The sequence below is a fragment of the Aethalodelphis obliquidens genome, unplaced genomic scaffold, assembly GCF_003676395.1.
Source record: "Aethalodelphis obliquidens isolate GAN/ISIS:26980383/991018 unplaced genomic scaffold, ASM367639v1 scaffold99, whole genome shotgun sequence".
Taxonomy (NCBI): Eukaryota; Metazoa; Chordata; class Mammalia; order Artiodactyla; family Delphinidae; genus Aethalodelphis; species Aethalodelphis obliquidens.
In genome coordinates, this window is record NW_020838043.1 from 2,619,945 (window position 1) to 2,639,327 (window position 19,383).

Genomic DNA, 19,383 nt, shown 5'->3' on the forward strand with positions numbered 1-19,383 from the left:
TGAGCCAAGATAAATTGAAAACCCTAGCCCCCAAAGAGTTAGCTTTGATTCATTTGGGGTTAAAATTGTTCTGATAATAGTTTTACAGGCTTGTGTTTGTTCTTTCATAAATTAGAGCATGTTGGATGGGACTTTGGACCTAAAGTTGAGGACAGAGAAGTAGTGAGTAGCTCCACATGCTAAAGATGAGAGAGTGTTGGGAGTTTGGAGGTTTATGTGAGCGTGGATACTGGAGCCTGCTTCTAGCCTGGAGGTGTAGAACAGGGTAGAGCAAGGTGGATGCTGGAACAGCCCAACCTGGAAGGATGGTGAGGAACGCCGGCAGTGGATGTGCTTGCATGGCACAATCTGGCAAGACAAGAATGAGTGCATTTCCTGCAGGCCAAGGAGACATTGAGGAAGAAGATATCTGGGATTAAGCAATCATACCTCATCCCACTCAAGAGGGCTGCCCACTAGATCAAGGGACCCCCCCCCAGTGGCAAGGGGCTTGGGGCAGACACCCAGTGGTGGTAGCTGACAGAGAGGGAGGAAAAAGAGACTGAGCCAGACCTCCTCCATCAGGGACCTATATAGTGGGGAGGCCTTCCAGTGTCTTCTAAAATAGTACATGTGGCCCCCGTGGATCATCTGGGCATGTTATTAAAATGCAGGTTCTGATTCAGTGAGTCTGGGATGGGGCTCTGCTTTTCTAACAAGATCCCAGGTGATCCAGATTCTGCTGGTCCGTGAACTGACTTGAAGTGTCAAAGCCCTAAATCACTAGTTCTCAAGCTCTTTGGTTTCGGGATCCGTTTGCAGTCTTAAAAATTACTGAGGTCCCAAGGAGCTTTTGTTTATGTGCATTTTAAGTATTGATATTTACTGAATTCAAACTTAAAACTGAGAACGTTTAATATTTATTAATTGATTCACTTAAAAATAACGTTAAAGCCCACTACAGGTTACCATAAAGAACCTATCTTTATGGAAAGATAACTATAGTTTCCAAGGGAAAAAAAAAATTAGTGAGTGGCATTGTTTTACATTTTTGCAAACCTCTGACTTAGAAGATAGCTATATTCTCACACATCTGCATCCGCATTCAGTCTGTTGCCTCATGCAGCTTTGTAGTTGGAAAAGAAAGGAATTTTTTAAAAATATTTATTTGTTTTTATTTATTTATTATTTTGACTGCGCTGGGTCTTAGTTGCGGCATGTGGGATCTTTAGTTGCAGCATGCGGACTTCTTCTTAGCCATGCATGTGGGCTCTAGTTCCCTGACCAGGAATCGAACCTGGGGCCCCTGCATTGGCAGCACGGAGTCTTACCCACTGGACCACCAGGGAAGTCCCCAAGAAAAGAATAGTTTAATGGCCTTTTCAGGTAATTAGAAGTACTCTTCTTTGATGCCACAGTAAAAGTCTATAAGAGATATTTTCTTAAACGTTAGTTACAATGTGAAATCTGAAACCACAATGATGAACTTTTCATACTCTTACATTAAAATCCATCTATCTTGTACTTTGAATGAATCTTTTGCCCATACGTATTTTGTAAAATCATGCATTGATAATTTGAAAATATTGGTTCACTGAGTTATATAGATGTTCCAAATGTTTACATATTTCATTATATAATTTCAAAAAGTCACATTTGTTAATATGACCAGTGATCTCACCAGTCAGCTCACCAGAAATTTTTTTAAGAACTGGGAAGCTTTCATGCTCAAAAATGATGAATACAAGTTTTACAAAATTTTAATTTTTGCTTGAGACCTAAAATTTTATCCCTGACAACAAATGGTGTCAGTTGTTTTCCTTGAAGTGGCAGGTTTACTTTAATCACTTACAAGAAAATGGCTGCCACATACCTGAGTCTAAATAATCAGAGTTTGTCTGTCAGGAATTCTTTCCCGTCAAAATGATTTTCCAGGAAAATAAGTTGCTAGTTCAGCTCGCAACTCAACCAAGCATACACATAATTTCTCTCAAGATAACCATCATGCTTCGGTATACAGCAAAAGCGCTTTCTGCACACTTCCCATTTTATCATGCAGAGTATTAAGAAGGTGTGTACTCAAAGGTCAATATTTAACACAGTAATTTTTACTGCTTCGTCAAGGACATTCTTAATTGCAATTGGATTCTTAATTGAAATTGGATTCTGTTTTGTTTTGTTTTGTTACCAAGAGTGACAGCAATGAAGAATACCATGACTACTAGTAGAACTTAGTGTCACTGCTTTGCTTCACGCTAAGGGACAGGCAGTTTTATCCCCCATTGCTTTTGCATTATCCTTGGAGATGCCAACACAGTGAAAAAGACAAATGACATCTCAGTGTTAATAAGCAAATAGTTCTGATCTCACAGACCACTGCCCTAAGGAATTCACCATGTGCCCCATAAGAAAGTCAGCATTTGGAAAGCTGCCACCAAGAGGGTACAGAGGCCTGGCAGTGTGCACCCAAAAAGCCATGACAACCAAGAGAGAGTAACAATAGCATCCCATTAAGTAAAAGACATTTTTGTATTAAGTGAAGGATATATTTTAGAGCTAGATCAGGCCACTCCAACACAGCTCAACCTTAGGTTTGGGCAAGGAGAGGAAATGAGCGATTGAGATCAAAGTTGAAATTGAAATTTTAAGCTGGACTGGACTTCTAATAATCAAAAGTGACCAGAAAGTTATGGAACCTGCCCAAGATGTTATTAAGAAAACGGGAAGGGCAATAAGACAGAGCACAGTTGGAAACAGAGATTAAAGCTAAATAAAACACTTTCATGTCTCTGTCCCCACTGAGTTGAAACTCTTCATTAAAAAGTTATGTCTAGTCCCCCTTCCATTTATAACACATACATATTTGAGCTAATTGAAAAGCTCCCTATGTAACATGCCATATTCCTTTTCTTCCTTGTCAACATCATATCATTCATCTATTCAACAAAGTTCGATTGAATGCCTACTGTGCCAGGCACTGTTCAAAGGGCTTGGGAAACACCAATGAAAAAACAGATGGATATTGTTGGTAGAGCTTACATTTGTAGTTGTTACTTTTTAAAGTATTTTTTTCCAATTAGCCACGCAGGCTCAGCTGCAAAACGTGCTGGAATTTTGGAGCAACATAGCAGGGTTCAAAGGAGCTTGGCAAAATATCCTGAGTGGTCCATAAAGCCGGTCCCAAGGAACATGGCCAGCAATCTATATCACAGTGTTCCCAGGCCTGCTGGCTCCAACAGTCAAGGTCATCTGATAATCTGGTGGGCAGGAGCCCAACAGCAAAAGGCTCTGGGCAAGATCAATAAGAGTGGCAGCATCTTGATTTCAGTGGGATGTAGGAGGAACCCAATCCCAGCCAGTGTCTGGAGGCACAAGGGACAGGGTACATCTCCTTCAAAGAAGGGGACCTGGTGAAGGCTTGGCAGGGGAAGGGTCTTTGTCAGATGAGCTGGTGTTCACCTGGGAGCTTTAGTAGCAGGAACAGAAACCAGCTCACAGGCTGGAATGGACACTCCGGATTGGATTCAGAACAAAGAGCAGTTCAGCGGGTATGTGGCTGCTTCCTGCTGAGCTCTTTGAAGGGTGTGTTCCAGATCCAGTTTAAGATCATTAAAGGCACCACACTGTGAAAAGACATGTAATGTCAAATGAAAACAACCCTAAACCAGAAAATAAGTATAAGGAAATCCAACAAAGTTCTGCTTCTTTGCATGATGTCGTCTTCAAAGTTGTCTCAGTACCATTTCCTTCAAATGGGTGTTTGTAGGGGTGGGGGTGGGGCACACATTGTGGCATGTGTGTGTACCATGATCTCATGTTTAGTCTGTCTCAGGGGTCATCTATACTGGTCTGTCCCCAGCCCAACAGGGAACATCAAGGACATATGATGGGAAATTCCAGAGTGAACCACCAGCATTCATGCGATCAGCCCTGAGCAGGCCTCTCTTTATGCCCTTGGCCTGGCCCTTCACCTCTGACTTTATCTTCACTCAGCACTTCCAGGTCATGACCCAGCCATTCTACTGCTCCAACACTCAGCAGTCCTATTTCATTCCTCAACTTTTCATTGTCCGCTCGTGGTGCTTCCTTGAAACAGCTCTTTCAGGAATGATCCCCTTCAATTCCTCTCCAAGTGCCCTTCACACCCCCCTGACTTCCTGATGAAACTTAACCGGACACCCTCCGGCTTCCCCCTCCCAACCCCAGCCTGGATCCTGGAGGAAAGAGATCAAGCAGATAATCCTTCCCTCTCCCTCTCCATCTCTCTCCCCGCAAGCAATAGTCGTAAGACTCAAGGGAATTGCAAAGGCTCTAGAAGATGGTAGACCAGTAAAGAATGCTAGTGTCCTTACATTTAATTATCATAAAAGTCACAAAACAGAGCTTCTCAAAATGTCTTATGTTGTGCCACGTGCATCAAATCATCCTAGGGTGCTTGTTAAAAATGCAGATTACTGGGCTCAACTCCAGACCAACTGTCTTAGTCTGAGCTCCCTCAGAAATAGACCCTGAGACAAGGATTCAATTGCAGAAAGCTGATTTGGGGAGGTGGTCCCAGGAAACACTAGTAAGGGAAGGCAGCCAATAAAAGGTGTCCTGTCATGCCAGTTACTACTATGGGTAACTGGAGTTTCATCCCACTGGGAACTTTGAAAACAACATAGTACACTCGTCTCAGCATCCTGCCAGTGAAGAAGAGAGGGAGTCGAGGTGTTTGGACACCAACTCTCCTCAGTCATAGATTGAAGCTGCACTTGGCTGGTGTTAATTCCCTGGTACTTCTGGCCTGCAAAATCATAGCCCTCTGGCAACAAGATGAAGGTGCTAGGAACTGGTGGTCAGGTTGGGTGCATTGGAATTGTAAGGGTTGAGGAAATATAGGCAGGGACCCCACATCATCTGCTATAGCAGCTAAATCAGCATACCTGTGTGAGGGGCTGGAACCTACATTTTGAACAAGTTCCTCACACTATAGTTGGAGAACATAGAATATTAAGAAAATGTAGTACACGTGAGATTGGATTTCTGATTTCCTAATGGCTTCTGTGAAGAAGAAGACACTTCTACTCTATCATCCCTCCCCCGCCCCCCCAAAAGAATCCAGTTTTAGTAAGCCCTCCTTTTCTTATAGAGAAAGCAATAGAACTTGAGTCTACCACTCACCATTATAATCCCTAGGCTGAAATTTCCTTTTGTACCAGGGGAGCTATTTTAGACAAACCCTGTGAACTTAAATAGGGAAAGTGATTCATTGGCATGTAAGGTCCGTTTCATGTTGATGTCAGGATGGAGAAATCAGATGGTGCTAAATGTTCTCTCAGGTCAATACTTGATGACTTCATAGCTTTCACCAGCGTTTTTAATGGTTCGACATTTAGCACTCAAGTCCAGGAGCTTTTTGCCAGCTCTTTGTGAAGGGGGAGGCGGGGGAGATGCTATTGAAAGGTTTTTTTCAGAAGGTTAGTTAATGCACTAGGGCATGGATTTCATTACATGATCGCATAACACTGAGTGGCAGAACGTATAGTGGGCAATCTAAAAATAATTACTGCTCAAATGTCGATTAACCAAGGGTTGGCCAGGAGCCGGACTTTGGAAATGTGAAGCTGGAGGCTGAGAGAGCAGGTTCCTGGGACCCCCATAAGGCTGCAGGTTGGGAGGGACTAAAATCAAATTCCTGCTATTGCAGGTCTCACTGACTTTCCCTTCCTGTTCTGCATAATCATAAGCTACTCCATGCCCACAGGAACTGCAAAGGGCTAACAAAGGGCTATCACAGTCCTTCTTTGCTATAGTCAGGAGCCACCTTATATATCTGTTAAGTGTCAATCTAGATTATCTGTGGTGGGTGCCATGCTCTTTCTGTAATACTGCCCTGCCTAGGAAAGTGCAGCGATTGGATACCAAGGGAAGAAAGAGAAACTAACCCAGGGTGTGGAGCGGAAGGTTCTCCTAAGACAATCAGTCAGGAATGCTCAGGAGAGAGGCAGGGAAGTGAATCCGCGTAACCGAGCCCAACATTCTGAACTTCCGTCGTCTGCCAAGGCACTCACCATGGTATCATGTCTTTGTATCTTTTCTTGCCTGTCTCTCCTCCCTCCTGCCACCCCTACTGAGAGTTCCTTGAAGGGAGAGCTAAGCCCTGTTCATTCTTGGTAGGTTCCAGCGTTTTTTGGTCAACGGTCGTTCAGCAGTTAGTTGCGATTTTGGTGTTTTCCGAAGCAGCGGGTAAGCTCACGTCCTTCTACCCCACCATCTTGCGCTACTCCAAGCCCTGTTTATTCTTGAATCTTCTCTGACTAGTATCCAGTAAGTTCACACTGCATTTTGGTTGAGTGAATAAATGAAAAATAATTAAAGACCTCCCAGTGGTCAAAGCTGGAACAGTTTGAATAACAAAAGAAAGAAAGTAGTATTGGATTATAACTGAAAGTATAAAATAAATATCCATGAGTCCATACTGATATAAATAAATGATTGAATAAATTAATAAATGGGGAGAAGAAACAAATCTTCCATGCAGAAGAATTGAAAATAAATTTTGTAGCTACCCCACCCTGTAGGAAGTGGACCCTGACTTCCTACTCCTTAAATGTAGGCTGTGCAGAGTGACTCCCCTCCAAAGAGGACTGCATGGAAAGAAGGAAAACGAGGAGTAACCTTGCAGTGGAGAGACCTGGCCAACACCGTGTCAGCCGGATGACCAGTGTTAATGTCGAAAGTCATCAGTCAGGTAGCTAGTATGTACCCCTGATGTGATGCGATGAAAATGACACTTTACCACTGTGATCTTCCTCCCCCAAACCCATAAGCCCAGTTCAACCATAAGAAAAGCATCAGACAAAGCCCAACATAAAACTGTTCTAAAAAATAAAGTCTATTTTTAAAAAGAGAGAGAGAAGGTAAGAAGGAAAGAAGGGAGGAAGGGAAGGAGTGGAAGAGAAAGAAGGAGATGGAGGGTTTAGCTCTGTGCTATAGGCCATCACCAGGCCTGCTACAGAAAACCTGTAAGTAACCATAAATGGAAAGCTCCTAGGGCCCACAGTGTAGGCACAGATAAGAGGCAGTTGCCCTTGTGTGATGTTCCAGCAGGAATTCAGGCCTGAGTGAGGGGCTTGCTAAGTGCCAGGCTACTGCCTTACATGATTGTACAAGTTGTTTCTGGATGCTGACATGGATGGAGTTTTAAAGGCTGCGGGCCCACGACTCTGGGTTCCTCTGGCCTAGGAAACGTCTTACTGTTTTCAGGCTGCCAAGATCACTAAGAAAAGCAAGAGAAGTGAAGGGGAGCTGCGTCTCCATCGTTGCATTCTTATCTCATCTATATCATTCGCATGGTTTGTTAGCTGCTTTGGGAGAAAATGGAAGTAAAAGCAACCTGGAGGTGAGCTCCGGTTGTCAATCTCGCCCATCGTTGCCCCCAGACCAGAATCTGGCCTAGTCCCTGTGTAATCGTGGACTAGTTTGGACCTGAGGTTGCCTCACCCAGTGGATACTGCTGACTTCTTCCATTCTGAATACTGTATCTGGCCTGCCCAGTGAACTAACATCTATTGAGGGCTTTCTGGGTGCTGGCAGGCTTTCCATGTTGTTTCAATAATGCTACTATTTATGCAGAGGGGGTTATCTTTCCCCACCTGGAAACGAGAACTTGAAGTTTTAGGAGGAGTTGTGATCCCATTTTTACACTTCCTGATCGGAGGAAAAGCAGAATAGATGAAGTCGTCATCACAGGAGACCCCAAGCCCCTGGTGGTCTCACAAGGTTTGCAGTCCACAGTTCTACTTCTTCTTTCCCAGGTAGTAAGATGGCCTCATACAGGGATTAGCATAACTATGGCCCAGAGTCAGAGACCCTGGGTTTTATTCCCGTTCTGCCACTGACTAGTTAGAACGTTGCTCAGTATTGATGCTGACAGACACTCCGTGGTGGTAACAGCACAAAATACGCTGAGGAATTGGCCACATCTTTTTGTTCCATTCATTTTGATAATAACTAACATTATATCTCAGTTTGCAGTGTTCACACAAACCTTATCTTGCTTGCTTTTCAAAAGAGTTCTCTGAGATAACCGGAAGAGTAGTTATTATCTCCATTTTGAAGAAAAGGAAGCCAGGGCTCAGAGAAATTAAGCAACTGGTAACAAACTAATGTGGCAACTTAGCAAATGGCTCCTCCTGAAACCTACAGTCAGGAGCCATCTTATGTGTGTTAGATATCAGCTTAACGGTGTTTCCTGGGGTGCCCTTTCTGCTCTTCTTACAAGTGCCATCGATTGGATTTCTTTTAATCTCAAACTCTCATAAGTCTACAAATTGGGCTGATTGTTAAAAGTGAAGAAACAGGTTCAAAGTTACCCGGCCAAAGTTACCTGCTAAGAAGGTCTCAGCAGTATGAATCCAGACCTAATAAGACAACAGAACTCCTGTCCTTCCCTCTCAGGCACAGTCCTTTCCTAAGGTTACACCGTCCCTGAGTGACATCCTTCACACCTGTAACATGTTAACCGTCAGATGTGTCTCCGGCCCAGACTTCTGAGCTCCAGGTGCACTTACACAACAGCCTGCTAGCCATCTCCACTTGGGTGTCCCATACACATCTCTAGGCCAAGCCAACACATCCTACAGTGAACTCATACGTCTCCCAAACCTGCTCCTCCTTGGGGACTTCCGACTGCAGTTAATAGCACCACAGTCCAGTCCCCTGCACAAATCCGAAACGTGGAAGTCCTGTGACAGCCCTTTCTCTCCCTCCCCCTGCCCTCAATTGGTGAGCCTTCTCAATTCTTTCTCCTAAACATGTCTCCGACCACTCTGCTGCTTCATCTCCCCTGCGTCTCTCAAGCAGTTATCCTTTATCTTCTGCAATAGACCTCCTGGCCTCAAGTCTCACCCCACCCCTCAAACTCCTCTCTACCTGGAAAAGTGGCTCTCCTAGATCTGGCCCTGCCCGGCTACCTTTCCAGCCTCACCACCCTCACTTAACCTCGAGCACACTGTGTTCAAATCCAAAGTGCAATCCACAAAGAGCCACGCGTCTTCTGCCTGGAACGCCCTACCTCCATCTTCGAGACTTGGTTCAACAACCACTGTCAGACGCTTCCTCTATGAAGCGTGCAACTCCCCGGGGAAAGCTGCTTACTGTCTTCTTTGTGACACTCCTGTATCTTGAACTTGCCCCTTTTGTGGCCCTTCTCCCAATTCTTTGTTGACATGCCTTCCCTCCACTGCTACTGCCCCGCAGTGCCCAGCACACAGTAGACACTGCACAGGTGTGCATTGAATGTGTGCTGGAATTCATGATCGTGGAATTTTAGAATCACTGAAGGAAACTTGGGGCGAGTCTAGTCACTCCAAACCCTCATTTTACAGATAATGATATCAAGGTTCAGAGAGGATATGACTTGCTGAGCTATATAACTCCTTGGCAGCGATGGTAATAAATAGATTCAAATCTCCTGAACAGATTCACTCCTTTATCGGCTCTCTTTCCATGATTCCTCATTGCCTCTCAGACTCAAAGTAGAAAAGCCATTACGCCTGTCAGTGTCTCTGTTTCCACTCATAGACAACGGAAATTACTAATGCCTTCGCTTTCCACAGCATAGGGATTTTATTTAATGATGGCTGAATGCTGTCTGTAAAAATGCTTTGAGATACACCACAGCCAAGACTTAGCGGCCTACCACTTTGATTTCAACTTCTCAGTTTACTCTCTCACTTCCTATATTGACTTTTCCTCCTATGCAGCCTGCAGCCCAGCAGAAGCTGGAGGAGAAAGAGATTTGTGATTTCCTCTTCCACTCCAACTCCACTTGAATAAGGAGAAAGGCATTGTAAATAAAATAAGGCAAAGGTTCCTGTATGGCAGCATTAAAACTATTGCCATTGGTTATAAGTTCAGAATGAGAATAAAAGGAGGTTCAAGTTTGGAGTCTTGCACTGGGATTGGTTATGACACTACTCAGAAACTCCACATCCATCCAGATGTATGTATATAAAATAGCCTGCCAACCTAGGAGTGTTTTTAAAAATTTTGACATTCTTTAAAAGGGGGAGGTGTGTTAACTTGAAAACTAATCATGTCATAAAGGACAAAAAAAAGGCTGTGGAAATGTTCCAGATTAAAGGAGGCTAAAGAGACACAACTAAGTGCTATATCTGACCCTATAGTGGGTCCAGTATTGGAGGGACAAGATGCCATGAAGGACATTATTGGGTTACTTGACAAAATTGGAATGGGAACAAATTATTGATACAAATGTGTTATGTCAGTATTAAATTGATGGAAGTTGATCACTCTCTTGTGATTAGGTAAGAGATTAGCCCTATTCTTAGGAAATACACACTGAAGTATTTAAGGGTAAAGCCTCGTCATGCATGTAATTTACCCTCAAATGCTTCAGAAAACACTGTGTGAGTGTGTGTGTGTGTGTGTGTGTGTGTGTGTGTGTATGACGAGAATATGACAGAAAGATAGGTAGATGATAGAGATATGGAAATATAAAGGAAATGAAGTAAAATATTTACAGTAAGTGAATAAGTGAATCTAGGTAAGGTATTTACAGATGTTATTTATACTATTTTTATTCCTGCAGCTTTTCTGTTAATTTACAGTTATTTCCAAATAATATTTTTTTTTAATCATGTGTTAACGAGACTTTGCATTTGTGATCTTTAAGAAGTTCAATTTGCTGTATCTCTATCTATCTTCAGTAATCATGTCCCTGACTATATATTAAAAGCTAAAGGGATTAAAAAGAGAAAAAGGCGTAATATTTTCTTTAAATAGTTCATTTCTAGCTCAGAAGAGAGGACATAAACACATAAAAAGATGTAAATAATAATAAGCGGCAAATGCTGAAATTCAGTTGCGTCATAGCAACAAAAGGGAAGGCAAAATGGGATTTCAGGGCCTTAGAGAGGAGGTAGAGTTGGAATCAGGCCTGTGAGTGGGGGCTGGATCTAGAAAGGAGCAGAAGTGAGGAAAGGACACTCCAATTGGAGAGTAGAGTGGAGCCGAGGTGTGGAGTTGGGAAAGCACACCCTGTCAAAAGTACGATTCTCGAGAGGTTTCATGGAGGAGGGGGAGCGGGGCAAAGATCAGGGTAGAAATACAGGTTGGGGCCAACCAGGGATGGCTGGAAATGCCAGGTTGAGGAGTTTGGGCTTTATTACAGAGGCCAGAGTTCAGCAATCTCTTAGAAGTGGCTGACCCCTCTTTCTTGTGGACAGTACAGATAAAGCTGGGAACAGGCTGGGGCAGTGATTATGCAAAGACAATGAGAAGGCTCAGCATACTTAAGGAACATCTCCTTCATAGATTGTACCAATAAGGAATCCATTTGAAAAGAGAACTATCTTTGGGGAGATAATTTGGTACTTCTTGTTCACAACTGAGTGTACTTCATCAGATAATTGTGTCTTGCATTTAACACATGGCCGTTTTCAGCTGTGTTATTAGCCATGCTGAGGGAATGGAAATTTTTAAAGAAGGATGGAGAGCAGTAATTTTTGAGAATTGAGTGAGGGAAGACTGAGAGGGCAGGTATATTAATCAGGGTGGTTAATGCTAGCTGCTGTAACAAAAAAAAAAAACCTCAGTGATTAACGTAGTAAAGTTCTGTTTCTCATTCATTCATGTCACAATCTGGTACAAGTGGGACAGCTCTCCTTAGTAGGTCCCCTCCGATCACTGACTCAGGAATCCAGGCAACTTCTATCTTGTGATGCTGCCGTCTTAAACACATGGCCTCTGGAGTCACCATGGAGAGGAAAGATTGAGACGGAGGATCACACCAGGAGTTTTGTGGCCAGGCCCAGAGGTGACGTATATCACTTTTGCCCATGTGTCAGAGCCTAGTCACCTGGGCTCGACCAGACTGCAGGAGCCACTGGAATATGTAGTTGTTCTATGTGCCCAGGAAGAGGAAATGAGATGGTGAGTTTGGGGTTTCCCCAAGAGCCAACTCCGAGACCGACCGGGATATGGGTACTCATAGTTTAGGCAAGACGTGATCTTGGAACACCAACAGGAGGGTAGGGAAGTGAGACAGAGGGAAAGAAGCCAATACAGAGTATGTTAATGAGCATCCTCTGGCTCAAACCTACTGGGGGGTACTGGGAGATGATATAAAATTAGCCCTGAGTTATTCCACCTGAGAGGTGAGCAAGTTGAGCTATTTATCCACCAACTTCTGTCCTTCTTGGTTGAAGGCTGCTCCCTAGGAAATTACCTCTCTGGCATTTCTGGCAAGCAGGCCAGCATGCTCCAGTTTCCAGAGAAAGTCCTCAGCTCAGGCAGAGAGTACATGTGCCTGTGTATCACGCCAGCAGTGTGTACTGAACGGTGAGTGCTGAATGCATGTGAAAGGGATATCAACAGCATCTGCTACAGCGAGCACCCACCTGTGGCTTCTAGCCTCTCGCTGCCACACAGATAATCCTGATAGAAGAGCTCCTGGGAGGCCAGAGTACACCCTGAGGCCAGGGCTCTGGGGTGAGTCCTAGAAATGCGTATTTAATACGCTCTGCAGGGAGGTTCAAGGCAGTGCATTTATAGTTGAGCATTTGGAACTCCTCCCATTCTCTACTCCAACTTCCTTCATCTCTCTTCTCTTGCAAACCACTAGTGAAACCACTTTCCTTGGTCACCACTGGCCTCCCCCTTCAAATCTCATTGTCTCCTCAAGTCCTCAACTTAGCCATTTGATAAATGTTATTATTTCCTTCTTTAAACACTCTTCTTCTGGGACCCCCCTCCCCACTCTTCTAGTACTTCCCCTGCTTTCCTGGGTGCTTTCTCTGCCCCTAATAACCAGAGCAGCTCACCTTCCTTGGATGCCCACAGTTGTTCCTGATTACCACACCTAGACTTTGAGAAGAAACCAGAAAGGGTAAATGGATTTGCTGGCAGTGACTCCCTGAAGCCATGTGTTGAGAAGGATTCTGAGGCCCTATGTTCAATTACCTATGTCTGCCATGGGTGTTAACATAGGGACTGGCGGCCTGAGTTCAGCTCTGCTGTAGATCTTTCTCAGGTTTCCATTTTACATGATCTCCCTTGACAATCTCATCTACTCCCAAGGCGTTAACTGTCATTTCTGTATAGATACCACTTAAATATGTATCTCTATTCATGACCTCTCTCAGGAGTTCCAAACCCATATTTCCAACTCTTTGGAGGACATATTAACCTTGATATTTATTTTCTAATTACAACGTCTCTCTTCTGCCTTCTCCATGTCACGTGATGGCTTTACCATCTTTCAAGACACCTCGGCTTAAAACATTGGCGGCATCTTTTAATATTTCCTCATCACTTTTCCCTATCATTTACCAGGGTGTGCAACAAATTGTATTAGAATTAGTTGTTTACTCTCTGTCCGCCCCAACATACTGTGGATTAATTGAACAAAAGAACCAGATCTAGGACTTCCCTGGTGGCGCAGTGGTTAAGAATCCGCCTGCCAATGCAGGGGACACGGGTTCGAGCTCTGGTCCGGGAAGATCTCACATGCCGCAGAGCAACTAAGCCAGTGCACCACAACTACTGAGCCTGTGCTATAGAGCCCATGAGCCACAACTACTGAGCCCGCGAGCCACAACTACTGAAGCGCGCCTAGAGCCCGTGCTCCACAAGAGTAGCCCCCGCTCGCCACAACTAGAGAAAGCCCACGTGCAGCAACGAAGACCCAACGCAGCCATAAATAAACAAACAAGCAAACAAATAAATAAAAAGAACCAGATCTATGGGAATTCCCTGGCGATCCAGTGGTTAGGACTCGGCGCTTTCACTGTGGGACCCCAGGTTCAATCCCTGGTCAGGGAAATAAGATCCCACAAGCTGTGAGGTGCGGAAAAAAAAAAAAAAAAGATTTGCACCTTCAGCTTCCAAAAGTGTTTCTTGTACAAAGTAGACCCTGAGTAAGTGCCTGAGAATGCATTGTGCATTTACATATATATAAAGTGTGTGTGTGTGTGTATTTATATATATTATAAATTATATATGTGTATGTGTTTTGCTCCTTCTCTTTAACTCTTCCACCCTTCCCACCCCATATCTCTAATCAGTCACCAGGCTCTGTCCACTCAATTGCTCCACAAAGATATCTACCTATGCCAACTCCATTTCTAGCCTAAATATTTGCCACGACTGTGGTCCCCTGGAAAACAGACTTTGAGGAAGAGAGATCAGTGCAGGAAGTTTATTAGGAACAGCACCTGGGGAGGAGCGAGGTTAGCAGGGCTGGGAAGAAGGAGTGGAGTTGGGCTGAAATACAGTCACAAGAAAAGCCTCAGCGTTTAGGGAGCTCTAGAGCTGGGATGGCCTTTATAAACTGCCCCCACTGCCCTCCCCCACACCACTGATGAATTATTGGACGTAAGCTGTCACAGAGAACGAATGTGATTTGGGGCTGGGAGCTCTCCTCTGGTGAGTACAAGGCCCCAAAGGAGACTCAGCTGAGAGCCACCAGCCACCAGCCCTTCCTGCAGCTGAGCTACCGCATGCCCGAGTCCTGAAGTGGGGATCTTGGAGGCACACCACACCATTCACTAGACTGCCGGCGTCCTCATTCGTACCTGCATGACCTTCTTGCCCCACTACTGCAGGTGTTGCCTAGCAGTGTCACTGCCCCCAACCTCTTTTTCCAATCCGTTGTTGCCCTGCCACCCAGGCTAATTTTTCACAAGCCAATCTGATATGTCAAGAATCAAGATATATATATTCAAGAGTCAACACGGCTCACTTCGCAGTATTAACAAATCCATTTTTGTGGGTGGGAGAGAAGTATGTGTGTGTGTGTGTGTGTGTGTGTGTGTGTGTGTGTGTATATGTTTTGCACATGTATACATAGAAAAGTATCTAGGAAAAACAGAGATAGAAGGTAGATTAGTGATTGTCGGGGGTTGGGAAGGAGGAATGGAGAGTGATTGCTCATGAGTTTGGGGAGGGGGGGTGATGAAAGTTCTGGAATTAGACAGTGGTGATGGTTGCACAACCTTGTGAATGTCCTAAAATGCATTGAATTGTACACTTTAAAATGGCCAATTTTACGGTATGTGAATTATATCTCATTTTTTAAAGAGTATTTCAGAGTTGACATATGAAGGCGATCGCAGTGATTATATCAGGTGTGTGTCCTTTGTGTTGGATGGCTTTTCAGATTTTTCTGTAAGTGAACATCTTTTTTAATATTAATTTAGGGAGGATAACAATTCTCTCTTCAAAGTTACTCTACTGCTTTAAGACACTTGAAACTCCATCCCTACAGGTGAAGGCCAAACTCCTTGCAAAGTAGTCCAGGCCCTTTTAGAGCAGGCCCCAACCTGCTTGGACAGACGCTCATCTTTCCCTCCCCCAGGACTCTCCACCCCTGACTTCAACTGCTTCAAGGTTCTCCATTTCCCAAACGTGCCCTGGGCTTCCTCTTCCAGAGTCTTTGTTCCCTGCCACTCACCACCCACCCCCTTCTTTGTCTCTTTTCCCACCCAGCCCTACCTGCAGAAATATTTCCAGGGCCAGATCAAATCTCACTTCCCCCAAAGCTAAAATTGAAATGGCTCTCTCTTTCTAGCTCTGCTACCACTTTGTTTGGCATCTGTTTTTACAGCATTTATCACAGGCTGCCATTTTATATGATTGTGTATTTTTCATTAAGCTGATTTACCTTTGATTCCTCTCCTCTATACAGCAAGTGGAATAGGTACTCAATAAAACTCTACTTAATTTGGGGGTTAAAATTTTTTAATACAGATCCATATCTATTCACTTAGTAAGTAAGAAGTACTTACTGATGGCATACTACGTGTCAGACAGTAGTGCCCAAGTCACAAAATACCCTTGCTCCCACGGAACTTACTTTTTTCTTTTTTAATGTATGACATATATAGAGTGTGCGTATAAGTATACACCTAAATGACCTTTTACATAAGTACATATCCATGTCATCACCACTCGCATCAAGATATAGAATATTTCCAGGACCTCAGTCTCCCTCCCAGGCAATATCCTCCCACCCAGAGGTAACCACTATTCCCACTCCTCCCAGCATAGATTAGTTGTGCCTGTTCGTGAATGTCATAGAAATGGAATCATATAATGTGTTCTCTTTTGTGCCTGGCTCCCTTTTTTTCATCCTAATTTCTATGAAATTCATCCATATGCTGTGTGTAGCAGCAGTTCATTCTTTATATTTCTGTGTAGTATTCCATTGTAGAATAGTTCACAATTTATTTATGCATTCTCCTATTGATGGACATTACTACCCAACAGCCTTCCCAAAAGGGTCGTGCCAACTGGCACTCTCGCCAAAAGCATTTGAAAACCAACAAGCGAGAAACTCATCTGAGTGAAAACAGTGACTGACATTGAGAATTAAGATCAGATGATGAAACTATGTTAGATTTGGTAGCCAGGCAAGGCTTCTCTGACAAGGTGAAATTTAGCCTGAGACGTAAGTGACAAGAAGTCTGTCGTGCATATGTCAGGGGAAGAGCAGTTCAGGCAGAGAGAGAGCAGCAACTGCAAAGGCTCTTGGGCAGGAAGAGGAGCGGAAAGGAGGCTAGTGGCCTTGGAGTGAGTAGGGAAGTGAGACAGGGAAGGGAAGGGAAGGCAACAGATGAAGGGTATGTTAAGCCAACTGCCACAATAGGTGACCAGAGCTTCATTCTGTGGGCAAGCTATGGGAAAGGTATAAAATACATGCTTCAAAATCATCCCACCCAAGAGCTGAGACAGCTGGGATGTTTATGTACCAGCTGCCGTAGTCATTGGTTGAGGATTGCTGCTGGGATGTTGAGGGGGGAGGTAGACGTTAATTTCCCAGCACTTCTGACCTGTAAAGTGACCTTCCATAATTCTGGAAAAAAAGCCCTCAGGTACAGGGATACAGAAACTGGCAGCTAGAAACTGTCCAGAGCCCATTCAACTGGACAGTTTCAGGGCAGGGGTGTACTGACAGCTTTGCTATGTTTTCTTATGTTAATCTTACCTATTTTCTATTTTAATACTTAGTCACACAGACACACATCTGATATCGGTATTTCCTTCCATAACTGAGATTCAATGCCTTCCTCTTTATGGAGGCTTTTAACTTTATCCCGTTGTCACTGTTCTCCCTGACCCTTGGCCCCAGAGCCAGCTCCTTGATTTCACCCTTCTCCATCAGCCTAAACATCCTCAACCATTTGACCAACCTCATTCCCATGGCCAACCTCTATGAATCGTGTCTGTCATTATACTTTTGCTTTTCTTGGGCTGCCATTCCTTAGGTATTCCTCCTAGCATAGTGTCTTACCAATCATAGACTCGGTATATGCATGCGGAATGACTGTTGGAGTGGTATACATAACTGTGCTGATTTGGAAAAACTTCAGATTTGTGTCAAATCTCAGTTTGATTCTTGCTGCTCCCTGTAATCCTCCCAACCCTTAAGTACTTCCTGGATATTTCTCTGATAACTAAAGTCTCACTTTCTGTGTCAATCATCAGTTACTGCATAATGCTGTGTAACAAAACACTCCAAGACTCAAGGTCTTTAAACAATAAGCATTTATTTAGTTCATAAATATGTAGGTTGGCAATTTAGACTTGGCAGTGCTTCTGATCTCAACTGAGCTCAGAGGTCTTGCAGTCAGCTGCAGCTCAGCTGATCTGGGGTAACCTCAGCTGCAACGACGGGCAACTCAGCTCTGTTCCTCATGTCACATTTTCCAGCAGGATAATCGGGGCATACTCTCATGGCAAACAGAAGAAGAGCAAGCAAATGAAAACACTCAGGTCTCCTGAGACCTAGACTTGGAACTGACATGGCATCACTTCCACCACATTCTATTGGCCAAAAGCTACAAGGCCAACCTATATTCAAGGGGAGGGAAAATTGACTCTTTAGTGAAAGAAATTCCAAGGTCACGTGGTAATGGATGTGACTAAAGGAAGAGGTGAAGAATCAAGGTCATTAATGCAATCTGCTGTATTTTACTGCTTGCCTTTTGACTTAGAAGGTTGAGTGTATATTCCCTTCCCTTTTCAGCTCAAACTTTCTGTGTCTTAAAACATCACAATAAATATAACCAGCAGTTCTGTTTTGGTTTGAATTATTAGATATGCTTCAGTTCTCCATTTTTATATATGTAGACATCAAAGAAAGAACTATGGAAAGTGTGACTTCAGTTATAACCATCCTGACAGATTTTAACAGGATTTGTAGTCAGCAACTAAAGGCTGATCTTGAACAGAGGTTAGATAAAATCACCCACAATCTTAGAGTTCGTTTTGTTTTCTATTAGAAAGAGGGGTGCTTTTCCTGTGTCTGATGTTCTCGTTGGAAGAGAGGCAGTGCAGGAAGCTGCTTAAATTACGTGTTATTTATGAAAGGGAACAAAGGAGCTGCCACTATCACAGCCATTGCCATGGCCTTATCATATTAAATCAGGATAGAGGAGGATACTGAATTGGCTTTTCAAACAGGGTGTCTCCTCAGGAGACATCTCTGCCAGTGACATCAGCAGGAACACCAAGTACAGCGTGTCCAGTAGAGAGTATGTACAAAATATTCAAGACGACAATGATGCTGTGAATCAGCCCTGCTGTGCCCTGCTCAACACTATTTCTGTCCTGTGTGAGGTGTGTGTCTTGAATGTGATTTACTATCTTTAAAGCCATTCACCCACAGTGTAGTGTGTGGATGCAGTACAGGACTCCAGCTAGGATCGGGAAATCCACTGCAGTGCAATGAAAGCATAACAATTAGAAGCAGATAAAAGCTGTGGAGAGGGAGAAGGATGTGACGCTAACTCATTCCTAATTTCCTGCCCAGAGAGAAGGGACGATGCAGAATGGTGATTAAGAAGCCAGGTTTCCGAGACAGTCTCAGATTTGAGTCCAGGCTCTGCCATTGCTCATGACATCGCTACGTGACTTCAGGCAAGTCTCTTAGCCTCTTGAAGCCTCAGTTTCTTTCTCTGCAAAATGGGACTACTGTTGAAACAGCCTCAAAGGTTTAATGGAGGCGAAAGATCCATAGGTAAAGTACTTCATGAAGTGCCTGGCACAAAGTAAGCGCTCAATAAATGTGAACTATACATGTTTTAACTGGAAGGGACTTAGGAAGTCATCCAATCAAAGCCCCTCATTCAGAAGATGAAAAACAGAGAGCCACAGAGAAGCCAAAGGAATCTTCCTCGGTCACACAGCTAGTGGCGCATCAGGGCTGAAAACCCAGGACGTTCTGACTCCTGTGCCCCACCTTATCCTCCACTAACACACCCCCCTGGGGCCTGCAGCCCTGCTGACCCTCTTCCACAAAGTGGGGCTTCAATAAATACCTGCGAGTTTTCCTCTTCCCCCTGGATAGCTACATCTCAGGCACAGGAAGCTCTGAACGATATGGAATTTTCTAAT

General features: G+C 44.0%; 1 non-coding gene across 1 annotated transcript; it reads right to left on the reverse strand.

The window, feature by feature from the left end:
• Nucleotides 1–1,255: 1,255 nt before the first annotated feature.
• Nucleotides 1,256–1,328, reverse strand: TRNAG-GCC (transfer RNA glycine (anticodon GCC)). Its single transcript has one exon. It is a non-coding gene; the product is annotated as a tRNA-Gly (tRNA).
• Between the last annotated feature and the right edge of the window lie 18,055 nt (nucleotides 1,329–19,383).